Raw genomic sequence first — 6,000 nt, forward strand, 5'->3', positions numbered from 1 at the left:
GAGGGCAAGGGCATGTTGGGTTGGGTAGGGGGTGGTATAGAGTGTGGATTTTATCCTAAGGGCAATGAGAAATCACTCATGCTAGAAAAGTAATGGCCAAACTGTAATAAATATTTTTAATCTAATCTTTCAGGGGGGCAGATGGGAGAAGAGATTGTTCTAAGACAAGGGCATAACCCAAGGACAATCAGGAAGTGAGGGGGTCTGAGGGAGACAAAGTTATCATCATTCTTGCTCATGACACAGACCCTGACATGCCCCATCAAGTCGGATTTCTCACTGATAGGAGCCCAAGCCATCCACTTTGGCTTGTTCCCACCCCACCCAACCTCACCACCTCAGGCATCCTAAGATACCATCTCCTTGAAGCCTCGCCATCCCGCCCAGCACCCTGGCCCAGTGCCAGTACCCCACCCACATTTCAGACACCTCCGTCAATTCCACAGAGAGATCACAACCTACAATGAGGACCTCCAGCATCAGACAACACCCTGATTTCTCAACTTGCTCCATCCTAACCAAACCACCCAGAAACTATGGGTAACACAAGACTTTCAAGTCTGTAAGAATTGTCTGACCATGGGACATTGAACGTGCTGAGAAAGGTCATTGCTCCACGTTAATGGAATATTTTCCAAGTTTATCTATCTACCCATCTTGTCTACCCACCCATCCATCCATCCAACATGTTTTAAGTGCCTGCTCTGGAGGGGGGGTTTCCATACCTTATGATGGGGATTGGGCTGATCCCAGGGGCGAGCTGCTAGCAGAAATGGATGCTATAAGCTATGTGTTATACAATAAGGAGGGATGGGGACTGAGGAGTAGGGGTGATGGGGACTGTGGAGTAGGGATCACATGGCCCATTTAAAGGACAATGCGGGGGGCTCCTGGGTGGCTCAGATGGTTAAGCATCTGTCTTCGGCTCCGGTCATGATCTCCAGATCCTGGGATCGAGCCTCAAGTCAGGCTCCCAGCTCAGCAGGGAGTCTGCTCCTTACTCTCCCTCTGCCCCTCCCTGCTGCTTGTGCTCTCTGTCTCTCTTTTCCTCAAGTGAAAATATAAAATCTTAAAAAATAATAAAAAATAAATAAAAAATAAATAAAGGATACTATGGGGGGTGCCTGCGTAGTTTAGTGAGCTGAACATCCAACTCTTGGTTTTGGCTCAAGTCATGATCGCAGGGTCGTGAGATCAAGCTCCCTGTCCAGTTCAGCACTCAGTTAGGAGTCTGCTTGTCCCTCTCCCTTTGCTCTTACCCCTGCTCTTCTCTCTTTCTCTTTCTAAAATAAATAAAGTAAATCTTTAAAAAGAAGCAGCAGCTAATCACTTTGGGGGAAACCAAGGCAGCTCAGTGGCTCTAAGGCTTCTCTCTCACGACAAGGTAGAGAAGGCTAAGGTTCCCAGTGATCTCCTGGGAAGAAAGGGTCCAGAAAGATCAAACCCTTCCGCCTCAGGAAATATCAGATTATTCCTCATTCCTAGCTCCTTATGTCCCTAGCAGAAAGTTCTGGCGAGGAGTAGAAGGAGCTCTAGATCAGTGGTTCAAATTTGAATAAACATCAGAATCCCAAGGGCTTTGTAAAACACAGACTGCCAGGTCTCCAACCCCCATCCTGCTCATGTACAAGCACTCTCTCTCACTCTCAAATAAATAAATCTTAAAAAGTATATTTAAAAAATAAAGGACACTGTGACTATTCGCCTGGCCACTCATTGCCCAGAGCTGTTAGCATTTCAGCTTTCCTGACAAGTGAGAAAACTAGATTAGAGGTAAAATCTGATTTTTAGATGTTGGCAATGATTTCAAAATTTAAAAAAAAAACACTATGTAAGCCACACAGAACATTTTGTTTCCTTTTTTTCTTTTGACATAATCTCAAACTTACAGAGAAGTTGTGAGTACAATTCAAGTAACTTTATACCCCTGAACCATTGGAAGTTTGTTGACACAATGCCCATCACCCTGACTAGTTCAGTGCGTATTTCCTCCAAATAAGGGTGTTCTCCAATGGAATCACAGTACATCCATCAGTGCTGGAAATTAACACTGATTCATCATTACCATCTAAAGCTCAGACCCGTGCTCGCTTCGGCAGCACATATACTAAAGCTCAGACCCATTCAGGTTTCACCATTTGTCCAAATGATGTCCTCTGTAGCAAAAAGGTCCACTTCAGGATATCGTGTTGCCTATGATTACTTGTCTTATGACATCTCTTGATTCTTTTTCAATCTGGAATATTCCCGAGTCTTTCTTTGGCTCTTATGACCTGGATACTGTTAAAGAGACAGTGTAGTGGGGCGCCTGGGTGGCTCAGTTGGTTGAGCCTTTGCCTCAGGTCATGATCCCGGAGTCCTGGGATCGAGTCCCACATCAGGCTCCCAGCTCCATGGGGAGTCTGCTTCTCCCTCTGACCTCCACTCTCATGCTCTCTCACTATGTCTCTCTCTCTCTCTCTCAAATAAATAAATAAAATCTTTTTAAAAAAGAGAGAGACAGTGTAGTTACTTGGAGAGTATCTCTCTATGTTCGTCTGATGTTTCCTCTTAATTAGATTCAGGTAATTCATTTTTTGAAAGATTTTATCTATTTTATTTTAAGAAGGAGAGAAAGAGTGAGAGGAGGGGCAAAGGGAGAGAGAGAGCGCAAGAGAAGCAGACTCCTGGACTGAGCTGGGAGCCTAACTTGGGACTCGATCCCAGGACCGTAGGATCATGACCTGAGCAGAAGTCAGATGCTTAACTGATTGAGCCCAGGCACCCCTCAGGTCATGCATCCTAGATTCTATTTTTTAAATAATCCCTAACCCAACATGAGACTCAAACTCACAACCCCAAGATCAAGCATCACACGCTCTACTGACCAGACCAGCCAGGTGTCCCATGCGTCTTAGATTAGAGGTGGAATGTGGATTCTTTTTTTTTTTTTTTTTTTTTGAATGTAGATTCTATACATCATTAACGATCGCAGAAGTGATACCGTGCCTTTCTTGTTGCATCATAACGGGTGACGCCTGACCTCAATTTGTCCCACTTGGTACTGTGAACTTCGGTCACTGAATGAGGTGGTGTCTTCCAGGCTTCCCCACTGTGCAGTGAACCTGCTCTTTTTCTCATTAAGAAATAATTCATAGGGAGGTACTTGGAGACCAGGTAAATGTCCCACCTCTCATCAAACTTTCCATTGGTGTATGTCCGTAAAGACTGATGTAAATGACTCCATGGGCTACAGTACGTTACTGCTTTTCTTTGTTTAGGTGACAGTTCATCCAAGATTGGGCTTGTGATGGCCCCTGCAGGTGGGCTTCTGTGTCCTTTCGACATGTCACTCATTCTGTGAGCACTTCCTTACCCACTAACACAATATATGTGTCCTTTCCCTGCCCTAGGCCTGAATACAGCCATTTCTCCAAAACACAGAAGTCCCTCTTTGTGGAGAACAGTATTCAGTATTCAGTATTCAAGATCTATATGTGCTTCCTGTTACTGGGGAGTCCCTGCTCCTAGATCTTCTCCATGGACAGAATTACACACGCGTGTGCACACCCATGTACACACACATTTATGTCAATATTTGTCTCCATTTTCCTCTATAGTCCTCTGTTATATTAAGGACCATGAGTTTGGGACGCCTGGGTGGCTAGGGCAGTTAAGCATCTGCCTTTGGCTCAGCTTATGGTCCCAGGGTTCTAGGGTCGAGTCCCGTATCCAGCTCCCTACTTAGTGGGGAGCCTGCTTCTCCCTCTGCCTGCCTCTCCCCCTGCATATGCTCTCTCTCTCTCTCTAACAAGTACATCAATAAAATCTTAAAAGAACAACCACCACAAAGGAAAAAAACCATGAATTCATCCTAAGAGATCCAATTACAATCCAAGTCCCCAGAGCTAATTACCGTTTTTCCCCTTTCCACACTGGTAACTCCCTTGTCCACTGAGAAACCTGGTGTTCTTGTTGTTTTCAGTGTGTTTGCTTATTTGTCCCCATATGTGACAATTTCTTAATGTGGATGCCACCCTCCCTGTGACAGGGATGCCCTTTCCAGCCCACTGGAGCTCAGACACTTCATACCAGGCTGCCTTTCTGCGAGTATGCTCTCCTCCTTCCCATGAGCTCTGGTCCCCGAGGCTGTACTCCTCCCACCCCATGTGGGCTAGGACACTCTCTGCAGGGTCAGCATGTCCCCTCTCCTTGTTCCCCCACTGTTGATGCTTACCTTGCTGAGGCCCACCTATGGCTCTTGGGTTGAATGGCTCAAGAACAGAAGGGAAGGGAAAGGAAGGGAAAGGAGGAGACACGAAAGGAAGAGAGGAGGGGCCGCATGGTGTGTTTACTCTGAACCAAAGAGAGCGGAGGATGAAATCAGCAATAAGTAAAGTGTTATGGGAGACAATTCAGCCAGACACAGAGGAACTACCTCATCTTTTCGCACTGTTGGGCCATCCTATTTGCTCCATCTATGGCATACTCCCTCTTGAGCTTATCTGCAGGACCAGCTTAGCCAGCGGGAGTTTACTCTTGTGATTAGAACTGACCCAGTGGGGCTGAGGTGTTCACCCTGCATGGTTTCATCATCTCCCTGAGCCAGCCCCACCCAGGGTTAATAGCTTCTTCCCAAACTGAATCATCCAATCCTGGTTACTCAGACTGTCTCTCCCCAATGGGATCTGTTGGGATGGATAAAGTAGGTCAAATCCATGGTCTTTTTGACGTTTTATCCCCCAGCCTTCCCGCAGGCAGCAGTAACAACGACAACGACAACGACGACGACGACAACGACAACAACAACAATGACAACGACAGGTCCTGTTTTCTGAGCATTTACTGTGTTTGAAGCCCAACACCTCCACTCTCTAGCTAGGTGGCTGTGGACAAGTCACTTCCTGTGTGAATTTCCTGGGGCTGCCATATTGCAAAGGCCCACAAGCCACAACCAAAAATTTATTCTGTTTCAGAGGCCAGAAGTCTGAAATCTGTATCACCAGGGCAAAATCAAAGTGTCAGCCCCATGGCATGTCCTCGGAAAGTTCTAGAGGAGAATCGGCTCCTTGCCCCTTTTAGCTTTTTTTTTTTTTTTTAAAGATTTTATTTATTTATTTGACAGACAGAGATCACAAGTAGGCAGAGAGGCAGGCAGAGAGAGAGAGAGGAGGAAGCAGGCTCCCCATGGAGCAGAGAGCCCGATGCGGGGCTCGATCCCAGGACCCTGGGATCATGACCTGAGCCGAAGGCAGAGGCTTTAACCCACTGAGCCACCCAGGCGCCCCAACCCCTTCTAGCTTTTGGGGGGTCCGGGCATCCTTTGGCTTCAGGCTGCACAGATCCAATATCTGCCTCTGTCTTCACATAGCTTTCCTGGTGGGTACACAGCACCCCCATCTCTGTCTTATAAGGGTGCTTGTGATGGCGGTTAGGGCCCACCCAGGTAAGGCAGGGTAATCCCTCCAGCTCAGGATCCTTAACTCGATCACATTTGCAAAGACCCTTTCCCACATAAGGTCACATTGAGGGGTTCCAGGGAATGAGAGCCCCTCTCTTCGGGGACACATTCATTACTTAGCCTACCACACTTTCCCTCTCTAACCCTCCATGGTCTTGTTGGGGGACCAGATTCTCCTGTCTCTTCAAGGTCCTTGCTGGACCAAGAATCAAGTTGATGTAAGCCAGATTAACAGGAGAAAATCAGATTGAATTTTGTATGTATGGGGGAATCCACGTAGACATGGAAATTCCAAAGACAGGCACAGTGAGCTGTATGTGTCATGCTGAACTAAGGAGAAGGGGTAGGGGGTCTGGGACTTCGAAGAAAAGGAATGCAGTTTACAGGAAGATGAAAAAGAGTAAATATTTGGAGGCTGCCTGGGTGACTCAGTCAGTTAAGCGTCTACCTTTGGCTCATGTTATGATCCTGGGGTCCTGGGATCGAGCCCTGTGTTGAGCTCTCTGCTCGGCAGGGAGCCTGCTTCTCCCTCTCCCTCTGCTGCTTCCCATGCTTGTGCT

The sequence above is a fragment of the Lutra lutra genome, chromosome 12 (assembly GCF_902655055.1).
Source record: "Lutra lutra chromosome 12, mLutLut1.2, whole genome shotgun sequence".
Lineage (NCBI taxonomy): Eukaryota > Metazoa > Chordata > Mammalia > Carnivora > Mustelidae > Lutra > Lutra lutra.